The 24,951-nt window shown below is 41.3% G+C and overlaps 1 protein-coding gene and 1 pseudogene across 1 annotated transcript in view; both read right to left on the bottom strand.

Annotated features, from left to right (window-relative positions):
• Positions 1–24,951, bottom strand: part of LOC124613611 (atrial natriuretic peptide receptor 1-like) — a 917,955-nt gene that overhangs the window by 657,606 nt on the left and 235,398 nt on the right. The gene's annotated exons all lie outside the window — the stretch shown is intronic.
• On the bottom strand, positions 14,311–14,428 carry LOC124614381 (annotated as a pseudogene).

Below are 24,951 nucleotides of genomic sequence, written 5' to 3'. Positions count from 1 at the left end.
CTCTCTCTCTCTCTCTCTCTCTCTCTCTCTCTCTCTCTTGCCGTACATTTGCTTTCTACGAAGAAGTGCACGTATGGTACAATAATGGCCCCCTAAGTAACCACAAACATTTTTCCATGAAGGCACAGACCGGCTTGTTTCACAGTGGGATAAATGTACTAACATGTATGGAGATTACTTAGTAAACAGTGTCCTTAAATTTTTTGCATCTATTCTCATCTGACTGCCGCTTATACATGTGAAACGTAGATCAAAACGGTATACCGAAGTAGGACTCGGATCCGTGACGTCTCCCTTTCGCCAGCAACTGCTCTAACAAGTAAGGTACCCAAGCACGACTCACGACTCCTCCACACAGCTTTATTTGTACTAGTACAACTCTTACCTTCCAAACTTCACAGTTCTCCTCTGAAAGTTGCAGGACTAGCACTCCTGGGAAAGAAGGAGTGGGGACGAGTCGTGAGTCGTGCTTGGGTAGCTCAGCTGGTAGAGCACTTGCCCACGAAAGGTAAAGGTCCCTGTCAAGCACTCAGCTTTAATCTACCAGGAAGTTTATCAGCGCTTTCCCCGCTGCAGAGTGAAAAATTCATTCTGTAAACTACATTTCAAGCATTGTAGGAATTACTTTTGTATTCTGTTACATTTTTTGGAAATAATGTAATTTACCGACATTACTCACTGTACCATTTTTATGCAGAAGAGTTTGAAAATGGGGTTATGAATCCTAAACTAGTCGCGGATAAAAGAGATAAAAATTAATAAAAACAATAAACGGCTATTTCCCGAGAAACGCTTATTAGCTATGGGCCTCCAAAGAAAATCATCTTTGTAGTTTGATGGAGAAGGTTATGGAAAACAATACCCCGTCGCTGCTAACGTCAAAAAGGTTTAAAGCGACATCCGCAACGCTTCTGGCGTCGTGTAAGTATATGTGTAACCAGTTATCTGCACTGACGAGCCGAGATAATATGACCGTCTGCTTAAGTGTTGATCCACTTTTGGAAGGAAATACAGCCGCAATTTGGCGTGGCGTGGTTTCCACAAGTTCCACATATTCAGTGGCCTGGCGTATGTACATGTTGTTGTTATTGAGTTTACATTTTGGGGCAATGAAGCTATAGGTTATAAACTGTTCTGGTGGTTGGTTTTTGCTGTGATGTAGTAATGTTTTACATTCTATATAACAGCAAAAAACAATTCACCAAAACTGTTTATAACCTATAGGTACATTGCCCCAAAATGTAAACTAAATAGTAAAAATATGGACATATTCCAGGCCACTGAAGATGCCTTGCAGGGAATAAAGGCGAAACCCGTATGGTTCGAAAATTGTGCTTCATTCAGTTGTAGTCAGACGCTCCAAAAAGTAAAAATTATCAATATACCGTAATATTAAGCGCAACTGGGGAAGACAGGACTACAAAAGTTGAAAAAGTACTTCAGTTAAAATTCCTGGGATGAGAGGCCGTCGTCGTTTTACAGGCTGGCCAAAATAAAGTTGAACCAGAAAATATTCCAAACGTCTTAATATAGGCAACCCATAGTACTTCATTAGTCCCAAGAGCCGATGATGCATGTAGGATTGCGTGTAATAAGGTGCACCGAATGGACTCTTCGCATAACTTAAGAACGAAAGTAAGTTTTGCACGATGTGTCACATCAAGTAACATACGAGCAGCTCGACGAAACTTGGACCATACACAACTGTTACAGTGCAGTACAGAAGGTAATTGAATGGAATACGCAGTGAGATGAGCAGAAATGACACTTTTATTCAAAGACAATGACAGTGACATCACCGTCGCTCATTATGATCCCCTCGACAAAACAAAATGCGTCCTTAATAGGGTGTATGACCATCGTAGACAGCAATGCGTCCTCTGAACGTGCTACCTTATTGGTCACAAGATTGGTAGGGCACAATGTTGCATGTGGAAAATGTCTTCCTAATATCTGGAAGCAGTATTCACCAAACAACGTTATTGTGACACTGTACTCATTCCTCACGTACATCTTTGCAGAGGTGCATTCGAGCCTGATTTCATTTCTACAATGACAATGCGCGACCGCCTCCAGCAGCGGAGATGGCGGAGCTCTTGGAACGAGAGGATATTCGCGCACGGAATGACTTCCTGTTCTTCCGAATTAAATATTGTTGACCACATTTGAGATGCATTGGCGCGAAGTACTGCAAGCGAGTCCATGTGCACCAATGACTGTCCAGCAGCTATCAACCATACCACAAGAACTTTTTACCAACCTCCTGGCCAGCAACGAAGCACTTTTCAGAGCATGCGTTGCCGTCCGTGGTGATCACACTCTTTATTAAGAACCATATTTCGCCTCTCTTAATGTCCAGGGCATAATCATAAATCATGGTGACTTCATTGTAATTAATATCTTCAATGACAGTGTCATTCGTGTTCGTCTCATTGTGAATTTCTAGCAGTTACCTTGAGCACTATAAATGGCAGTTCTTTCTATGTACGGTCTAAATTTAATGGAGTTATGATACTTGTCAGTGACATATCATGCGAAAGTTAATGTTGTCCTTAAGTTTTGCACATTAGTGTATTTTTTGGGCCAGTTTTACTGTGTCCACCGTGAATAAAATTATTCATTCACTTTTCGTTTCTAACCCTGAAAAACATTTTAGAAGTTAAAACGGTAGTAACTGGATAAAACTTCACAAGCCAAGATTGTTAAAATATATTCTACTGGGTGACCTGTTCAGACGGAGCTATGCTATCATCATCGAATCTTATGGTTTAATATTTTTACAACACATAGTGCATTGTAAAAATTTTAAAGCGTAAGATGCGATGATCACAGCGCAGATCTGTCGACATCGGTCATTCAATAAAACGCTTTTTCAGCGATATTGGTTAGTGAAATTTCCTTCAGTTTTACAATTTGCAAATCATCTTCAGATTGACGACGTCAGGAATGTATGCCGGCCGGTGTGGTCGAGCGGTTCTAGGCGCTTCAGTCTGGAACCGCGTGACCGCTACGGTCACAGGTTCGAATCCTGCCTCGGGCATGGATGTGTGTAATGTTCTTAGGTTAGTTAGGTTTAAGTGGTTCTAAGTTCTAGGGGACTGATGACCTCAGATATTAAGTCCCGTAGTGCTCAGAGCCATTTGAGCCAGGAATGTATAGTAAAACGATGTCTCCCGTACGCAAGAGACTAAAAGTCAGGAAATAGTTTTATATTTTGACTACAGCCTCCCAGCCTGGAAGTTTGAAATGGAGATTAATGAGACAGTTTAGATTCAAGTCATCTGTTTAATGAGGATGTTGTTCTGTAGCCTATTGAAGAGAAATATAAAGTTCCCTAAACTGCGTGGGTCTGGCGAAGTATTTTAGAACTTAAGCAAATATTGCAGAAACATATCTGAGACGGCAAAGTCAGTTAATTTTCGTGTTGACAGGGGTTTAGCCTAGAACGCACAGCCTCGCAACTGAGCGTCACGGAAGTGAGCTGCAACTTAAATGCCTCGCCTGGTCACTGCTCCCAGTCACTAATTCCCTACGTGGAAATCAGCATTACGAGTCAGCTGGTTTAGAGCTAGCGTGTGGCTGCGGCGGCCGCACGGTTTCCAGAGCGAGAACGCACTTCTTGAAATGAAGTAGATACGTGAATGATAATAACGTTATTGTGGCTGACCGGTTTTCTACACTGCTTCACACTTCACTAACGGAATACCTAAAGGTACAATTAGAGAAAGATCAATTTTACTTTTGAAACACTGCACGTTGTTGTTGAGGTGTTCAGTCCGAAAACTGGTTTAATACAGCTGTCCATGCCATTCTATCCTGTGCAATCCGCTTCATCTCCGAGTGACTACTGCATCCGTGGCCTCCCTCTACGATTTTTACCCTCCACACTTCCCTCCAGTACTAAATTGGTGAGCTCTTGATGACTCAGAATGTGTCCTACCAACCGATTTCTTCTTCTAGTCAAGTTTTGCCACAAATTTCTTTGGTCCCCAGTTCTATTCAATGCCTCCTCATTAGTTACATGATCTAATCTTTAGCATTCTTCTGTAGCACCACATTTCAAAAGTTTCATTTCTCTTCTTCTCTAAACTGTTTATCGTCCATGTTTCACTTCCATACACGGCTACACTACATACAAACACTTTCAGAAATGACTCCCTAACGCTTAATCTACTTTCGACGTTAACAAGTTTCTCTCCTTCAGAAATGCTTTTCGTGCCATTGTCAGTCTATATTTCATATCCTCGCTACTTCGGCCATCATCAGTTACATTACTGCCAAAATAGCAAAACTCATCTACTAGTTTGTGTCTCGTTTCGTCATCTAATTCCCTCAACATTACCTGATTTAATTAGATTACATTCCGTTTTCTCGTTTGGCTTTTGTTGGTATTCATCTTATATCCTCCTTGCAAGTCCATTCCGTTCATCTGCTCTTCCAAGTCCTTTGCTGTCTCTGGCGGTATTATAATGTCCTCGGTAAATACCAAAGTTTATTCTGCCTGAATTTTAATTGCCACTCCAAATTTTTCATTTGTTTCTTATATTGCCTGCTCATTGTACAGACTGAATAACATAGAGAATAAGCTACAACCCTATCTCACTCCCTTCCTACCACTGCTTCCCTTCCATGCGCCTCGTCTCTTACAACTGCCGTCTGGTTTTTGTTCAAAATGGTTCAAATGACTCTGAGCACTATGGGAGCACTTCTGAGGTCATCAGTCCACTAGAACTTCGAACTAAATAAGATTAACTAACCTAAGGACATCACACACATCCATGCCCTAGGTAGCATTCGAACCTGCGACCGTAGCGGTCGCCCAGTTCCAGACTGTAGCGCCTAAAGCCGTTCGGCCGACCTGTTCTTTATACAAGTTGTTAATAGCCTTTCGCTACCCTCACAATTTCAAGGAGAGTATTCCAGTCAACGTTCGTAAAACCTTTCTGTAAGTCTACAAATGCTATAAACGTAGGTTTACCTTTCCTTAAACTAGCTTCTGAGGGAAGTCGTAGGGACAGTATTACCTCGCATGTTCCTACATTTCTTCGGAATCCAAACTGGTGTTCCTCCGAGGTCGGCTTCTACCTGTTTTTCCATTCTTCTGTAAGGAATTCGCGCTAGTATTTTGCAACACTGACTTATTAAACTCATAATTGAATGATATTCACAGCTGTCGGCACCCGCTTTCTTTGTAACTGGAGTTATAGTATTATTACTGACGTCTGAGGGTATTTCGCCTGTCTCATACGTCTTGCGCACCAGATGGAACAGTTCTGCCATGGCTGGCTCTACCAAGGCTGTCAGAAGGGCATGGAATGTCGTCTACTCCAGGGACCTTGTTTCGATTTAGGTCTTTCGTTGCTCAGTCAAATTTTTCTCGCAGTATCACTTCTTCCACCTCAGCTTCATCTACGTCCTCTTCCGTTTCTATAATACTGCCTTCAAGTACATCTCCCTTGTATAGACCCTCGATGCACTCCTTCCACCTTTGAGTTTTCCTTCCTTTGCTTAACACTGGTTTTCCGTCTGAGCTGTTGATATTTATACAGCTGCTTCGCTTTCCTTCTAAGGCCCGTTTAATTATCCTGTATTCGGTATCTATCTTTCCCCTAGTGAAATATGCTTCTAAATTCATACATGTTTTCTCTAACCATTCCTGCTTAGAAATTTTGCATTTCGTGTCAATCTCATTTTTTAGACGTTTTTAATGCCTTTCGTATGCTTCATTTACTGTATTTTTATATCTTCTCCTTCCATAAATTATATTTAATATCCCTTGTGCTACGGAAGGATTTCTACCAATCCTCGTCTTTTTACCTATTTCATCTCGCAAAGCTAATTACTCTTCTTCTACTGTATTCCTTTCCCCTGATATTTTCAATTGTTCCCTAATGTTCACGCTGAAACTTGCAATCGTCTCTGGTTCTTTCAGTCTATCCAGGTCCCATTTTTTTCAATTTTCTACCTTTTTGCAATTTCTTCAGTTTTAACCCACATTTCATAACAAATAAATTGTTGTCAGAGTCGACTTCCGCCCCTGGAAATGTCTTACAGTTTAAAACGGGTTCTCAAAATCTTTCTCTTGCCATTATATAATAAATCTGAAAGCTTCCAGTGCCACTAGGATTCTTCCACGTATACACCTTCTTTCTTGCTTCTTAAACAAAATGTTGGTGATGACTAAACTATGCTCTGCGCAAAATAAGATCTTTAAAATAATATACTGTTTTTATTCATTTTTATCGAAAAGTTCGTGTGTGTTTAAATTTAAACCACCTTAGAACTAAATATGTAGCCTGAATAACTCATGTGAACCCTTAAAACTCTATTTATACACATTTAGTGATCTTTTAAAACAATACTTAGTATTTTTAAATAAAAATGAGAAACCGTACCACTTAACATAACCAGAAAAGAAGTAACGTCAAAGATGGTGTAATAGTACAAAGCAAAGGAGATGATAATGGGATTGTTCAACGAAGATGAAATTGATCTATATTTACAGTCTTAAGTGCTGGTACCTGGCGGACACAACGGGAAACCATTTGCTCTTAAGAGAGATTTTTAACAGGGATGTCTTGTACAGATTCTTCTTAGCAGGAAGGAAAAGCCAAATGAAAAGTAGTAAGCTTTAGTTTAGTGATACGTTGCAACTTCAGACATTGGTCCTTGTGATAAAAGTCCGGAACAGACTGCTGAGGAAGATGAATTTCAGGAAGACGACTAAGATCTGAATTCTAAACAATCAGATTGAAACTGTCGATATGAAAACTAAATGTATAAATAAAAATAGTGATTTGCATAACTGATTAAAGTGTTATATATTTCTACATTAACTGCATTTATTTAATCCGTACTTACAGATCAATCAATATTTCCTTTCCCATGAAAAATTTACGCAGTTAAAACAATTTTAAACATTACATTTTTTGAAAAAGTAAACTCGTACTTTCATTTTCGTACTAGTGAATCTACAAACTAGGAATCTCACGCAAATTCGTGCAATAAAGATTGGTTGTACCTACTCTAAACATATGTGTTGAATAATGTTCGTTAATGCTCACAAGTATTCTTCATCCGTTCTCTTCCCAAATATCACGATCTCATCTACAAATTAGGTTAGGTTTAAGTAGTTCTAAGTCTAGTGGACTAATAACCTCAGATGTTAAGTCCCATAATGCTTACAGCCATTTGAAACTTTTATTTTGAGTAAATAATGTTTTGAATGGGAACCCATGTCCAGAAACGTACTGTTTCCGAGTTACAACGGATTTAATTCAGGTGCTTAACTTATCCACTTCTATTTGAGGAACTGAATTAGGCGCCACGCAGTACAATTATTAGGTAACAATTCGAAAGGAAACGTAACGAAACACTCCTTTATCACTTTCCTATTTGTAAATACTTAAACATAACTTGTTTACATTATTCCAAAACAAAAATGAAGTCAGCACACTATACCTACAGAACAGTACTGATGCATTACAACAGCCGCTCGATGTGGTGACCTCCGACGTTGACATGATACCAACGAAGCTTGTTCTGGTACACACACTCCATCCCTCCTGGTGTCTCTTCAGTTTCTAGTGCAGCGGCCAGAACTCGTGCCAGCAGATCTTCCTCTGTCTCTACAGGAGTCTCGTAGATTACACTTTACGTACGACCCCACAAGAAGTAGCCCATAGGAGTAAAACCTGGCGATCGCGCCGGCCACGTGGTTGGACCACCTCGGCCTATTCATTTTTCACCGTATCATCTGTTACGATATCTCCGATCGCATGTGATAAGTTAGGTGGTGCACCATCATGCTGACACCACATTTCCTGACGGACATTCAGTTACACAGCTTCCAAGAACGGGTCCAATACGTTTTGTAGGAAGATAAAGTTTTCAGTATCAGTTAGCTTGGGTGGAAGGAGATACGTCCCAGTCACATGATCGTCCAGAATACGTGTCCACCCGTCAGCCCTGAACTTGCGCGGCACAAGGGTTATCATCTGCCCAGAGATGGCCGTTTCGCTAATTCAGAACACAATCCCCATGGAACCTTCATTCACCTGTGAACAGAACTGAACGTGGAGACATAGGTGTGTCGATGCAGCGGTGTAGGAAGCACGTGCAGTAGGTAACGGGTTGAGTAAAATCGATTGGACCCATAGTGTGTACCCTTTGTAAGTGGTAAGGATGTAATTGTTGCTCACGCAGAACGCCCTAGACAGTACCGTAACGAACACCCACTGCACACGCAATTTTTCGAGTACTCGTTGACCGGTTCTCTTCAGAGCGATGCAGTACACCTTATTCAGATTTGGGAGGGCGGCGCCGCCGTGGTGCATACCAGTCCTGCCTCCTCACGGTGAAGGTATCTCTTTTACGGAGCCGCTACGTAACTTGGGCACACAGTTTGTGCGATGTGACGGTGTGCTACGTTGCGGAAATCGTTCATGATACAGCCAACTAGCAGCTCTTCCGTTACTTCGAGCTCCACCATAAACAAGGAACATGTCTGTGTATTCAGATAAGGTGTCCCGAACCATGTTTACTGCATCGGAGACGCACAGCAATGAATGTCTTGCAGAAAGTCAGACGTTGAGTGAAATCCGGTGACCGTCTTACGTAGTACGTGTCATGCTGTCACGTTATTGAATTACAGGACAAGCAACGCTGAGACTTTTCTCATTCCCTCAGCAGACGTGGAACCGTTTAAACATCTGAATTGGTAACGTCGTAGAACGGAAACGGTACGTTACCGCACAGGGGTTCCTGTTTAAAATATTATGTACTCACACCCCTCTACAACTCCTAAAAGATTGTAACAGGAATTTCACAACACTCTGCATAACAGAGCATACGAAATACCCCTGTACATATACACTGAAGAGCCAAGGAAACTGGTACATCTGTCTAATACCGTGAATGGCCCTCGCGAATATGCAGAAGTTCCGCAACACGACATGGCATTGTCTGAAGTAGTGCTGGAGGGAACTGACACCATGAATCCTGCACGGCTGTCCATAAATCAGCAGGAGTACGACGGGATGGAGATCTCTCTGAATAGTACGTTGTAAGGCATCCTAGATTTGCTAAATAATGTTCGTGTCTGGGCAGTTCGGTGGCCAGCGGAAGTGATTAAACTCAGAAGAGTTTTCCTTGAGACACTCTGTAGCAATACTGGACGTGTGGGGTGACGTATTGTCCTTCTGGAATTGCCCAAGTCCGTCGGAATGCGCAATGAGAGATTTGATGTTTTACCGGATTCCTGATATTCACGGTACTTTCGTGAAAGTGTCGTATGGGAAAATCCCCACTTCATCGCTACCTCGGAGATGCAGTGTCCCTTTGCCCGTGCGCCGACTATAACACCACGCTCAATCTCACTTAAATCTTGATCTCCTTCCACTGTAGCAGGAGTAACCGATCTAATAACTGCGCCAGACATTTGTTGTCTTATATAGGCGATGCCGACCACAGCGCCGTTTTCTACCTGTTTAGATATCTCTGCAGTTGAATACTCATGCCTATACCACTTTATTTGGCATTTCAGTGTAGCTAGAATTACTGAATTAGATTGAGAGACTAGTTTTAAGAAAATGCTGAGAGAAATTGTACCAAATCAACTATTTACGGCAAATCATTGTGTGACGGGGCATTTGGCTATTCTAATAGAAGCATTCCTGTAGTCATATCACATCCAATATCTATATATAACGTTACAAGTATCTCAAATGTCTGTGTTGGAATTTTCGAGCCAAAACACTAAAATTTGTGGTAAGTAGTTGTCACAAACTGAAAGACAGGCAAACTAACAAATACATACCAAGTCGTCCCAGGTGCCTCTCTAAGTATGACAATGAAATAGTTTAGAGGTTTTTACACTTACAATTAAGTTGAAAGTGAACGGGAGTGGTTTAAACGTTTAAAACTATGATAAATAATTTTGGCCAGGATTTCGGTACAAATAATCCACTGTGAAACGGCCCAACTAGGCAATTAAGCTGCAGTGCATAGAGTATGTAACTCAGGCCAGAACTGTTTCTGCTATGTTTTTATGGTGTTTTCCGTTCCGTGACTAGCGCCTCCTCATTAAAGTTATCGTAAACATCAGCCAAGATGTTTATTCCAGAATTCTCGGTGAACGAATTATTCCCTTTATCCCTTTCTTCTACAACTTCATGATGGGTGTGTAATGAACACCTATGGCATCCAAGATGAAGATAGCTATGTTAAGAGCTTCGCACGCTTACGTTCCTGCTGTGATGAACGCTGAGGAATTCTGTCACTTCTCGATTGGTCTGCAAAACCACATGATCTTAAGCCTTTAGAAAATGTCTAGGACAAGTTAGAGCAGCGTTTGAAACGGAGCGATCACCGTCTCCATAGTTCAGTACCTTTATCGTACCTAATCATCAGTTTCTTCCTCGGCGAAATGAGGCAATTATCAAAGGTAAACGATGTTCCAGGGTATCAGCTGACTAATGAGTGTTCTAGTTTTCTTCTTACGAACCGAAGGATTCTGTGGGTTGACATATATGTTCGGGGGACATTCAATAATTAAAGAGACGAACTGATGTAGCTAAATCTGTATTGTTGTGATGGCTGGGTGTTGTGTGCTGTCCTTAGGTTAGTTAGGTTTAAGTAGTTCTAAGTTCTAGGGGACTGATGACCATAGATGTTAAGTCCCATAGTGCTCAGAGCCATCTGTATTGTTACAAAGTGGGTCTTTTACTACATCTCCCCACAATCCCCACTAATATAAACACACTTGCCCAACGATTAAATAGATTTTTGGGACATGAATGCAAACACAATTGCCAGTAATATCAATACACTTGCCCAAGGATGAATTAGTTTTTTTTTTTTTTTTTTTTTTTTTTTAACATCGTGCAAGGATATCTGTCTTCTTGTTGGAGCCATTTTTCCACAAATTCTTTAACCTTCTTTGTCCTTTGGACTCTGGTTCAGACGGCGATTCTACCCATTTACAAAAATTTCCTTGATTCCTACAACTTTCACCGTACTGTAAAACGATTCTAGAAAAGATTTCAGCCGGTTTTCACTTAAGTTTGTTTCTTTAATTATTGAATGTCCTTCGTAGTAATCAGTACATAAAAGTAAATGACAAAAATCCTGTACGAGCGTTTACACGGGAACCGTTCAGGATAGGATGTCTTCCGATCGAATATCACAATGCTCTTATTGTCTTGATCATTTATCCAGGCTGTGTTTAGCCTGCTTCGACTGGGTAGTACTATTGGCGTTTCCACTAAACCCGCGGCACCTATGTACATAACGGCATTACATCTAAGAAATTTGTTATGAAAACTGAATTTGTTAATACGAACGCAAACAAATGATATAAAAGATAATTTTATGAGAAAATAAATGTACACCAAGCTTATTTCCATTGTTTTAGAATTGCTGGCATCTCTGAGGGATATGGTCATCAATGATTGGTTTCAGTTAAATGTGGCACACCTGAAAACACTTGTGAACTCTTTTTCTTTCAAAAATTGGACCATTGTAAGGGTGTAGATGGTGTTTACATGGGATCAACGTGATGCCTCTGCCATGACAGATTTTTTCTAGTTTCCATAATTTCATTGGAGTGATTTAACTGTTGGAGTAGCACATGTGGAAGCTCTCTCTCTCTCTCTCTCTCTCTCTCTCTCTCATGCACGCACGCACACACACACACACACACACACACACACACACACACACACAGGCTCGCGCGCGTTTTCAACCACTTAGCGCTGATGTTTATTTTGAGCGATAGTATCGGAAAAACATCTATGGATTGCAGAAGTAGATGTGCAGACGTCATTACGTAGGCGTGAGCCATGGGAGTACTTACGACCATTAAACTCCGCTTTGGTTCTCAGAAGAGCGAGCGGCGTCTGCAGATGACGGCGCGTTTTGTATCTCGTCACACGCTCATGATTTATTGCGCTTTTTGCTGCTCGCACTGCGACGCGGACGCCGCACTGCTCGATAATTTTTGATATATTACAGTTGGTACAATTAATTCTACCAAGAGACACGCTACCTGATAATTTAAACTGTACGAAAATTTTTAAGTCCTGTCGCTTGACAATCAGAAATACTTGCAGAACACAACAGATTTATCAAATAAACAGACTGAATATTACCTGTGTGCACAGTGCGAAAGTGTTCATGGCACACATATCTCAACTTAAAACGTACCAGCATGACGAGTAATCCATTGCTCAATATCTATTTATTGTAAGAAATATATAGTAACGATTTATCAGATACGGCTAGCAGCAGTAATGCATTATTCACTGACAGAGCTGTTGTCTGCAAGTAGACGTTGACATCTGACCAGAGACAAAAATCTGCAGCCGAACAAATGTAAAGCTCTGGCGGACCGGAAACAGTGCTGGATGGCAGGTGAAACGACCGTGATAGTTACTCGTAGAGCTTTATAGATCCCACGGTCGCACAGTAACAAGCCCAAAATCCTTTAAACCATTCTTACCCAAATAAGCCGTCAGCACCTTGGAACACACCTACCGGCATCCAATGAGGCTTTCGTCCTATTCCACCGACGACCAACATCTTTACCTTACCCCTTTTATCTCCCACCAAAATAAATGAAACGCCCTCACATTTGTCTCCCTTGACATCCAGAAAGCCTCTGAAACTCCAGCATCCTGGATTGTACTTCAAGCTGCAAACCAATGCCCTCTACGTTAACTTCGCCATATTTATACCATTCCTTCTTCACCAGAGTTCTACATGTGCTACAATCAACCACATCTGCTTCCGCATCTTTCACCCGACTGCAGAAGTGCCTCAAGGCTCTGTGCTGTGCCCCCTCCTTCACATCCTATGCACTGCAGACATTCCCATGTCACCACCTCCCACCTACCTCCTAGTCCGCCATCGGTAGCTGAGTGGTCAGCGTGACAGCATGTCAATCCCAATGGCCCGGATTCGACTCCCGGCGGCGTCGGAGATTTTCTGCGCTCAGGGACTGGGTGTTGTGTTGTCCTAATCATCATCATTTCATCCCCATCGACGCGCAAGTCGCCGGAGTGACGTCAAATCGTAAGACTTGCGTCCGGCGAACGGTCTACCCGACGGGAGACTCTAGTAACACGACATTTACAGTTTCACCTACCTCCTGCAACAAGGTGGCTACACTGCCTACCCAACTACCCACCATTTGTTCCAGCTCTCCCATGTCTCCCTCCAGAGCCACTTGAATGTCCTGGTCGAGTAGTGCAACACGTGAAAACTTCAAATAAACTCACAGAAAAGCCAAGCAACCATCTTTGGTCGCCTCACTAAGTGTTTCCGTCGTCCAGATGCTCACCTGTCCGTCTATAGTCAACCCATCCATCTGCCAAACACAGTAAAGTATTTCAGATTAATCCTCGACAGAAAGCCGACATACACACCTCCTTACCCCACAACAGAAAACGCAAAACCGGCTAAAACGATTAAGTCTACTGCCAGGCCGAACCTGGGCCTTACGTCCTACAATTGTTCTCACCTGTCAATCCTTCATTCACCTCATCTTAACGTATGCCAACATTGCCTGGCTCTGTATCTCCCCTAAATTCTACAAAAACTCTGAAATCCTGGAAAGATGTCACCTTGCTTCCACATTAGAATACCTTCCCCAATTTGAATCCTGTACCAACCCATCCTCTTCTCACAGCCTCTTCTCTTCTTGGAGTACCTAAGGATCCAATATATTAACTGGAAAACCAAATCCTGGCATCCACTATCTTATTCCCTACAATCCAGCTGCATCACTACATTTCCTTATCCATCCTATTCCACCGAATCTTCCGCTACTCAACGGTAAGATGCGTTCCTATGTATGTCCTTCTCTCTAGCCCTAGTCTCAACATTCAACTCCACCTCATCCTTCCATTTCACTGCCTCCCCTTACTCCAACTCAGTGACTTTTACTTGCTATCTGCGGTTCAGCGAGATGCCACAGTAAAACTCATCACCACCTTCTCCAACGTCTACATTGACTACAGACCAAAAACTAAACTCCTCCCGAACAGGCCATGAAGGTCCAACGGTACTGACCTGCCACTGTTGACTACAGACCAAAAACTAAACTCCTCCCGAACAGGCCATGAAGGTCCAACGGTACTGACCTGCCACTGCGTCATCCTCAGTTCATAGGCGTCACTGGATGCGGATATGGAGGGGTATGTGGTCAGCACACCGCTCTCCCGGCCGTGTGTCAGTTTCCGAGACAGGAGCCGCTACATCTCAATCAAGTAGCTCCTCAGTTTGCCTCACAAGGGCTGAGTGCACCCCGCTTGCCAACAGCGCTCGGCAGACCGGATGGTTACCCATCCAAGTGCTAGCCCAGCCCGACAGCGCTTAACTGCGGTGATCTGAGGGGAACCGGTGTTACCACTGCGGCAAGGCCGTTGGTACATTGACTACAAAACGGACATAAAATACAACTGGCAATAAAAATTGAGAGTTTTGTCTCAAACAACATCTTACTTGGACTACGTTATCAAAGAAGCGGCCGAATTTGTAATAAACAGTAATAATTTTGACAGAGACCAAGGGTACAAAATAGGGCATGGGGGCGTGCTTTGGATACTGAACGAAAGTAGAGACGCCCTCTTGACGCTTGTAGGGACGCGAGAGCGGCAGTTTCAAACGTGGTGCTGGCCGCTGTGGCCGAGCGGTTCTAGGCGCTTCAGTCTGGAACCGCGCTGCTGCTACGGTCGCAGGTTCGAATCCTGCCTCGGGCATGGATGTGTGTGATGTCCTTAGGTTAGTTAGTTTAAAGTATTTCTAAGTCTAGGGGACTGTTGACCTCAGATGTTAAATCCCATAGTGCTTAGAGCCATTTGAGCCGCTCGGGCTTTGTGATTCACTAGCTCCCGCGGTGTGACGGAGCCGCTTGGAGCTGCCCCACTTGCCTTCCGTACACACTCCACTCGGACCCTCTTTGGAAGTTACACACCCTGCCAGTTCTATATAATCAGAACACTGTGCCAGCCCTGGCAGTCAGTGATTTCAACTCCTGATGACGATGGCGGAGACAACTTTCGAAAACTCGAGTGCTTAATTCGAAATGACACGTCAGTAAACCGAAGAGATTTTGTTGAAACACGCCAACACGAAAGACTCCATGGACACATCTCCAAACAAACTCCGCAAGCCACCATACGGTGTGTGGCGGAGGGTACCTCGTACCGCCACTAGTCGTTTCCTCTCCTGTTCTGTCGCAAACGGAACGAGGGAAAAACGACTATCCATATGCGTCCGTAAGGGCCCTAATTTATCGTATCTTGTCTTTGTGGATCTTACTCGAAATACATGTTGACTGCAGTAGGATCGCTCAGCAGTCAGATTCAAATGCTGGTTCTCTAAATTTTCTCAGTAGTGTTTCTCGAAAAGAACTTCGTTTTCCCATTAGGGATTCCCATTCGCGCTCCCGAAGCATCTCCCTAACAACTGCGTGTTGTTTGAACCGACTGGTAATAAATCTAGCAGCCCGCCTCTGAATTGTTTCGATATCTTACCTTAATCCGACTTGGTACAGATCCCAAAAACTCGAGCAGTACTCAAGCATAGCTTGCACTGGAGTCATACATGCGATCTCCTTTACATATGAATCAGACTTTCCAAAAATTCTCCCAAGAAACCGTAGTCGATCATTCGCCTTTCTTACCACAATCGTCACATACTCTTTCCACCTCATATCGTTTTGGAACGTTGCACCAAACGACGTGACTATGTTCAGCAGCACATTACTATGCTGTATTAGAACGTTATGGGTTTGTTTTTCCTACTCATCAGCTAATACCTTATGTTTTTCCACTTTTATACCTAACTGCCTTTCATCATACCAACTAGAAATATTGTCTAAATCGTCTTATATTCTCCTATCGTCACTCAACGTTTACACGCTAACATACACCACACCATCATAGCAAACAGCCGTAGAATGCTGCTTACCTTGTTCGCCAGATCATGACTCAATAGTCCGCAGCTCGTGGTCAAGTAGCTAGCGTTGCTGCCTCTGGATCACGGGATCCGGTTTCGATTCCCTGCCGGGTCGGGGATTTTCTCTGCCCACGAACTGGGTGTTTGTGTTGTCCCCGTCCTTTCATCACCATTCAGAAAAGTGGTTTCATACCCTGGGGGTATATCTTCAGGTCATATAAAACTAATACTTAATGTACCACGACTTCCAAGATGTAAGTGCCTATAACAACATATCAGTCCTTGATAAAACCATGGATGAATTGGCAGATGGACATCCTATCCGAATCGTGCATGTTTAGTAAAAAAACTCCAAAATGTGACAATCCAAGTCTGATAGAATAAAACCAACCTCAAAATCCGCGGGGAAACAAAAAATGAAGACATACAATCCTTGGCAGTCGTCAACAGACTAAAATATGTTGGCAGGCGTCCAGTAGAACTGCACGCTATAGCACTGGCCACACACTGGATACCATTCAGTTTAATATAGACTATTTTACCATCTTTGATTTTAAATCGATTCATTGACCGTCATATTATGTGCAAGTTCTTTAGCTGTGGTTTCCCAACCTATACGATTATTTGTACAGACAATTTGGTTAAGGAAATAATGATTTTTCTTAAAATGAGCGGTACAGCAATTAAACTTTGGTCACCTACAAGTGCTACTTTCTCTGAAGTTTTATAAGTAGTGTTAATATGCAAGCTTTATGTATTTTTTAAAAATATTATAGAAAAATTAAGCTTCAGTAGTAGAGGCAAGTGATTTTTTTTCGTGGAATCTTAGATATTTTGACACTTAATACAATTTTCGGTGCAATTTTTTAAATTTTCGTTCGTGATCAGCGATCGGTAATTGTACTTGTGTAATATGATAAGCATATTGTGCGTGTCTGCGCGTGCGCGTGTATGTGTGTGTGTGTGTGTGTGTGTGTGTGTGTGTGTGTGTGTGTGTTCGTGTATATGTGTGTGTTTCTGTGCTGAAATCATTACTTATGATATTTATTTTATTTTGGTGGAACAGGCCGTATTTTTCAAAATATAGATCTTTCATCTGTCTAGTTCTACCATTATTTTTGGACATTTGCACCTCTGTCTTGTTCAATCACCGTCTTTGGTCAGATTGTATAGAAAGTAAACAATCTGATTGGTGTAGTTTCCCTTGTGTGTTGCAGCGCAATAAAGATCTCTCCCGAAAACCTTCGTCGTTCCTTCCTAAAATGGTGTTCGGTCAGTTCGTTCGTCTTTTGGCTATGCTGTGTGTTTTTGCATCACACGTCTTTATTATATTTTGGTATTGTTTAATAGCTGGTTATGGGAAGTACTGTCTGTAAATGTTTTATAGGGCTTTAGTACCGTAGCTACGATTTGTAAATATTGCAGCATTCCTCTAAAGTTGTTATTATACACAATTTGGTGCAGGCCTGAACCGTTCGTAACAAGAACAATAATTGCCAACGAATGTCATATGTTATATTTTTCTAGTGTGTAACAGAATGGAAAAGAAAATCAAGGATGTGTTAGATGACGATCAGTTTGGCTTTAGGAAAGGTAAAGTCACCAGACAGGCATTTCTTACGTTGCGGTTGATAATGGAAAAAAAATCAAGATTCAGTAATAGGATTTGTCGACCTGGGAAAAGCGTTTGACAATGTAAAATTGTGGAAGATGTTCGAAATTCTGAGAAAAGTAGGGGTAAGCTATAGGGAGAGACGGATAATATACATGTACAAGAACCAAGAGGGAATAATAACAGTGGACGACCAAGAACGAAATGCTCGGATTAAAGAGGCTGTAAGGCAGGGCCCCTACTGTTCCATCTGTACGTCGAAGAAGCAATGATGGAAATCAAAGAAATTTTCAGGAGTGGAATTAAAATTCAAGGTGAAAGGGTATCAATGATACGATGCGCTGATGACATAGCTATCCTGAGTAAAAGTGAAGAAAAATTACATGATCTACTGAGTGGAATGGACATTATGAGTAAAGAATATGGATTGAGAGTAAACCGAAAAAAGACGAAAATAATGAGAAGTAGCAGAAATGAGAACAACGAGCCACTTAACATCAGGATTAATGGTCACGAAGTAGATGAAGTTAAGGAATTCTGCTCTCAAGGCAGCAAAATAGCCCATGACGGACGGAGCAAGGAGCAAATCAAAAACAGACTAGCACTACAAAAAGGGTATTCCTGGCCAAGAGAAGTCTACTAATATGAAATACAGGCATTAATTTGAGGAAGAAATTTTTGCGAATGTATATTTGGAGCACACCACTGAATGGCAGTGAAACATAGACTGTGCGAAAACCGGAACAGAAGAGAATCTAAGCATTTGAGATGTGGTGCCACAGATGAATGTTGGAAATTGGGTGGACTGATAGGGTAAGGAATTAGGAGATTCTGCACATAATCGGAATGGAAAGTAATGTGTGGAAAACACTGCCAAGGGGATTGGAATAAATCCAGCAGATGATTGAAGACGTAGGTTGCAAGTGCTACTCTGAGATGAAGAGGCTGGCACAGGAGAAGAATTCTTGGCGGGTCGCATTCAACCAGTCAGAAGACTAATGACTCCAAAAATAAAAAATAAAACATTGTAGGACATGATCCCATCCTCTAAACTCGTGCTAAGGTGAAACATTAGTGAAAAAGTTGTGAACATGTCAGGCAATTACAGTTTATTCTGTAAATCAACAACAACATAGTCTGAGATTGAAATGCCAATATCATTTACGTCTTTTAGACGTGGAGATAACAAGCACCACAGAACAATTTAGAAATGGAAATACTTAAAAGTGCATTATGCCTTATACCGATTGTAGGTCTGAAGATATTGAACTAGTAGCATTTTTTCAGATGGTAGTAATTCAGATCGCCTATTTTTTGTTTATCTGCCTGCTTCGCATAATATTTTAGCAAACGTATCCTTTCTTCAGTTGTAGATTTTTGAGGTTAGTATTGCTACATCGTCTGATTTAAGTCTAACATAAAGTTTCAACTCTATGTTTAGTGTGTTATAACTATTTAGGCACGAAAATAGCATTGGGGGCACATAGAGAGCTTACAGTCATGTTTTAAGCAGCAATTTTGACGTGAGTGTGTGGTGTGTGTTTAATTTTTGATGAACACTTTTGAATATGGTGCAATCAATTCAGATCTTTCTGATACTTTAGAGCCCATCCAATATGGTAAAACGGGGGCTACAGTGCGACTGGCTGTGCCATTTTTATCGTTGATAAAATGCTATGTTGTTCTTGGCTGTTTCTTTTTAATACTACATCACTGATGTCTGGAGAGTGGTGTTGAAGAAGAGGGAGCGGGAGGATGAAGGCGATGGTGTAGAGGGGGGGTGTGTGTGTGTGTTTTTCCACATGATTGTGATGGCGTCATTAGTAAGGGGCGTGGGATTACAGCCATCTTAGATTGTGACGTTATTGTCCCTACAGGTAGCTAACCCGCAGTAGCACTTTCACTTGACGTCAGTGGAATCCAAAAGTTCAATACTCAATTTGAATGAAAATTTGGTCCAGAGACGCCATATCCTTCAGCACTAACTTCGCGTAACTACACTTTGAGGGAACATGGAGTTACGATATCACTGTGTTGTCCAAGTTAACATTTTGACTGTGTAATTAAATCGTAGCCGTTCCACTGACTGATCCGCCATACAAATAAGATGTCCGAACATCATAAAGACAAGCTCCGTATATCTTCAGTGTAGTACCATCGCAACTACCATTACGATCATTTTGCTCTCATACCTGTGTGTCTATTTATCGTAACTTCTTTTAAGATTTTGTTTCATCAAACAAACAAACAAAAAGAACAAAAAAAACAGTTTGTATATTCATGCACAGTTATGTTGGTATCACTGAACTTTTTTGTCAATGTAATGGAAGAGAAACGGTCTTTGTTGGACCAGCAGGTCATTTTTGACGCTTTCTATCAGTTGTGTAGTTTATTGGTTGGTTGGTTGGTTGGAGGGGACTAAACAGCGAGGTCATCGGTGCCATCGGATTAGCAAACGATGGGCAAGGAAGCTGGTCGTGCCCATTCGAAGGAACCATCCCGGCATTTGCCTGAAGCGATATAGGGAAATCACAGAAAACCTAAATCAGGATGGCAGGTCACGGGTTTGAACAGTCGTCCTCCAGAATGCGAGTCCAGTGCGCCAACCACCACGCCACCTCGCTTGATATGTAGTCTATTGATATTGCGAAGTCATAGTACTATAAGTATGATTACTATATTTGAATGTCATATTAAAGTATTGCAGTAACATTCAATGAATCTGGTTAAAGTGGAATGCGCTGTATTGCATATAGCCCAACCTAGCTTACATTTTGTCTTTTGGCTGGCAACATAACATGAACCATTCCAGATTAATGTTACAAGTGACCTTAGAGAAAGCACGAATGGATGATTTTCTGCAGCCAGATTCTCCATCAAAAAACACAAGAAATGAAGGTGTCCTGCGTAATAGTACCCCTTCGTCTAAACAGTAAACAAACCCCAATCAAGAAGGTAATAATATGGTTGTAGGCTAAGTACTATTGCACAGATTGGCTTATTATTATTATTATTATTGATATATTGAAGAGGGCAACAATGGAGATTCTTCTGTAGAAGACATTCCTTTGTTTGATGATTTATCAGAGTATCGACAAGTACGTAGTTCTGAGAGTAAGGATAGTGAACCAAGAGTTCCAGATACGAAGGGAAACTTATTTAAGCTCATTTAATATGATTACTCTAACACATTTAGCAGTATTACCAACGTATTATAGTAAAGAAACGGAGTTATTACGTCATGAGAAACTATTATTGATATGGGAATTTCACGTGCTTGCCGATAAGTGCAGGATCATTCAACTGAAAATTCAAATGGCATAGATAATGGTGTTCACGCACAGTCAATAGACAACGCTAATGAAACAGCTCAGACAACTGCAAATAAAAGCACAGGGAAGTGATGTTATGGAAGTGTAATATGCTTGCCGCATCAGAACCCACCTTTTGCATTGTTTAACTAGATGTACTGTAACGATAACTTTTTTGCTTCGAATAACTCGCAAAAGCAAACGCGAAGGATGGAAATAGAGGAGAAACATTTGAGACGGTATCAGAAAGGAAAAGCATATATATTAATTCAAGCGGAAAAGAAGTGCAACAAAAGCTGATTGGTCGAGTTTGTGGAATAATTGTAAGGTAGCTGCAAGGTGCAAGTGCAAAGATAAAGTAAAATTAGATCAAAGACAGAAATTGTCTGAGACATTTTATAGCTCATAAGTCTAGAAATGTGATTATCTGAGCAAGCTGATCACGAAAATTCCAAGAAAAACAATTTGTGACAGATTGGAACATGGCATTATGTCCAGGCGTACTCATACATTACAGTATACATATATTCTTAAAAATCGAGTAGTAAGGGTATGAAAAGTTATGCAGGTTACAAGGAGTCATATAGTTTCTTTTGAAAAAGTGGAAACACACTACATTAGAAAGGATAATTCATGGAAGCACCTAGGTGGCACTCTTAGCGTTCGAAAGATGTATAGAATGTACATTTAGAAGTACCAATGAGTGGGGAAGGAACATGTATAAACTTGAATGTATGAAAAGGTTTTCAAAACAGAATGCAATCTTGGTTTTTTCAAACTCCTGAAAGGGATGCATGTGATGAGCGAGTCCTACAAGAAAACTGAAAGACAAAATAAGACTGCTTTTCAAGAAAAAAAAATACAAAGCCATCTGAAAGACAGACATGGCTCGAGCAGACAAAGAAGCTGACAGTTTGAAACCGCAAACTGACAGCACATTTCTATGCGCCTTTCTTAATTTACAGCAGGTACTCATGCTCCATATTATGAAGCGTCCTTGCTGTATCGCAATAAAAACCTGAGCACCTGCAGTCTATCTACGACATAGGAAAGCAAAAGGGAATGTGCTTCATTTGGTGTGAGGGAAATGAAGTAGAAGAATAATCAGCGTTGGAGGCGAAGACTTCCTGCATAAGAAATCACCCTCATTCTGCCAGCGGACTTGTCTACATCTACATCTACATGATTACTCTGCAATTCACATTTAATGCTTGGCAGAGGGTTCATCGAACCACAATCATTATCTCTCTACCATTCAAAGAGGGCAGACGAGCGGACAGAGTTTCAGGGAACTCTCTTGCCCTTGGGGTGGGAAACTGCCCCTACAGATGGAAGAATCAGCGATGATCAACTGCATGAGGATGCAGAAGGCAATGGAAACCACTACATTAAGGACACATAACGTATACCCACAGGCCATGTGGCCTGTAATTGAGAAGGTGTTATAATGATGTCTCCTTTTGCAAGACATTCTGGAACAGTCCCCCATTCGGATCTCCGGGAGGTGACTGCCAAAAGGAGGGTGCTCATGAGAAAAAGACTGAATAACCAAGGAAAGGATAGAGTTCTATGAATCGGGGCGTGAAATGTCAGAAGTTTGAACGTGGTAGAGAAGATAGAAAATCTGAAAATGGATATGCAAAGCCTCAATCTAGATATAGTAGGAGTTATTGAGGTGAAATGCGGAGAAGATAAGGATTCTGGTCATACCAATAGCAGCAGGAAGTGGTGTAACAGGAGTGGGATTCGTAGGTCAGGGAGTGTGTTACTGTAAACAGTTCAGTGATAGGGCTGTTCTTGTCAATTATCGACAACGATAGTTGAGGTACACATGCCCACATTGCAAGCTGAAGATGAAGAGATGGAGAAAGTATATGAGGATATTGAAAGGGTAATACGGTATGTAAAGAGGGATGAAAATCTGATGGTCATGGGGGACTGGAATGTAGTTTTAAAAGAAGGAGTAGAGGAAAAGGTTACAGGAGAACGTGGGGTTGAGACAAGGAATGAGAGAAGAGAAAGCCTAATTGATTTCTGTAATAAATTTCAGCTCGTAATAGCGAATACCCTGTTCAAGAATCACAAGAGGAGGAATTATATTTGGAAAAGGCCGGGCGATATGAGAAGATTTCAGTTAGATTACATCATGGTCAGACAGAGATTCCGAAATCAGATACTGAATTGTAAGGCGTACCCAGGACAAAATATAGTCTGAGACCACAATGTCAAAGTGATGAACAGTAGGCTGAATTTTAAAAATTATTCAGGAAGAATCAATATACAATGATGTGGTATATGGAAGTACTAAGGAATGATGAGGTATGGACTGAAGTTATCTAACGCTATAGATACAGCAATAAGGAACAGCTCAGCAGGCAGGACACTTGAAAAGGAATGGATATCTCTAAATTGGGCAATCACAGAAGTTGGAGAGAAAAACATAGGTACAAAGAAGTTAACTGCGAAAAAACCGTGGGTAACAGAATAAATACTTCAACTGGTCTGTAAAATAAGGAAGTACAAAATTATTCAGGGAAATTCCGGAATCCAGAAATTCAAGTCATTGAGGTATGAGATAAATGGGAAGTGCAGGGAAGCAAAGACGAAATGGCTGCAGGTAAAATATGAAGAAAGTGAAGAAGAAATGACTGACAGAAGGACTGATTCAGCATATAGGAAAGTCAAAACAACATTCGATGAAATTAAAAACAAGAGCGGACAGGTAGAAAGACTACACTGAAGGCCTCTAAGAAGGAAAGATTTGTCTGATAAAGGTTTAGAAGCGATAGGGGTCCAGTATTAGAAACTGAATTTAATAGAATTTTGGAGGACCTACGATCAAATAAGGCAGAAGGGATGAATAACATTCCATCAAAGTTTCTAAAATCATTGGGAAGTGGCAACAAAACAACTATTCACGTTGGTGTGTAGAATGTAAGAGTCTGGTGGAAAACCCTCACAATTCCGAAGATTGCAAGAGCTGACAGGTGCGAGAATTATCGTACAATCAGGTTAACAGCTCGTGCATCCAATCTGCTGAAGAGATTAGTATACAGAAGAATGGAAAAGAAATTTGAGAAAATGTTAGATGAGGATCACTTTGGCTTTAGGAAAGACAAAGGTATGACAGAGGCAATTCTGACTTTGCGATTGATAATGTAAGCAAGACTAAAGAAAAGTAAAGACACGTTCACAGGATTTGTCGACCTGGAAAAAGCGTTCGACAATGTAAAATGCTGCAAGATGTTCCGCATTCTAAGAAAAAATAGGCATAAGCCGTAAGAAGAGGTGTGTAATATACAATATGTGCAAGAGCCAACAGGAAATAAGAGTTGACGACCAAGAACAAAGTGCTCGGATTGAAAAGTGTGTGAGGCAGGGATACAGACTTTTACTCCTACTGTTTAACCTGTACATTGAAGATGCAATGATGGAAATAAAAGAAAGGTGCAGTAGTGGGATTAAAATTCATGGTGAAAGGATGTCAATGATGCGATTCGCTGATGACATTACTATCTTGAGTGAAAGTGTAAAAGAATTACATGATCAGCTGAATGAAATGAACAATCTAATGCGTACAGAATATGAACTGATGGTAAACCGAAGAAAGACGAATGTAATGAAATAGCGCAGATATTAGAACAGCGAGAAACTTAACATCAGTATTCACGGTCACGAATTAGATGGAGTTAAGGAGTTCAACTACCTGGAAAGCAAAATAACCAATGACGAATGGAGCAAGGAGGATATCAAAAGCAGACTGTCACTGTCAGAAAGGTCATTCCTGGCCAAGAGAAGTCTACCGATATGAAATACAGGCCTTAAGTTAAGGAAGAAATTTGTAAGAATGTATATTTGGAGCACAGCATTCTATACCATTGAAACATGGACTGTTGGAAAACCGGAGCAGAAGAGAATCGAAGCATTTGAGATGTGGTGCTACAGACTGATAAGGTAAGAAATGAGGAGGTTCTGTGCAGAACTGGAGAGGAAAGAAATATGTGGAAAACACTGACAAGGAGAAGGGGCAGGATGATAGAACATCTGTTAAGACATCAGGTTCTGACT

The sequence above is a fragment of the Schistocerca americana genome, chromosome 4 (genome assembly GCF_021461395.2).
Source record: "Schistocerca americana isolate TAMUIC-IGC-003095 chromosome 4, iqSchAmer2.1, whole genome shotgun sequence".
Classification (NCBI taxonomy): domain Eukaryota; kingdom Metazoa; phylum Arthropoda; class Insecta; order Orthoptera; family Acrididae; genus Schistocerca; species Schistocerca americana.
The sequence above is the reverse complement of the archived record's forward strand: the minus strand, read 5'-3'. Positions and strand labels throughout refer to the sequence as shown.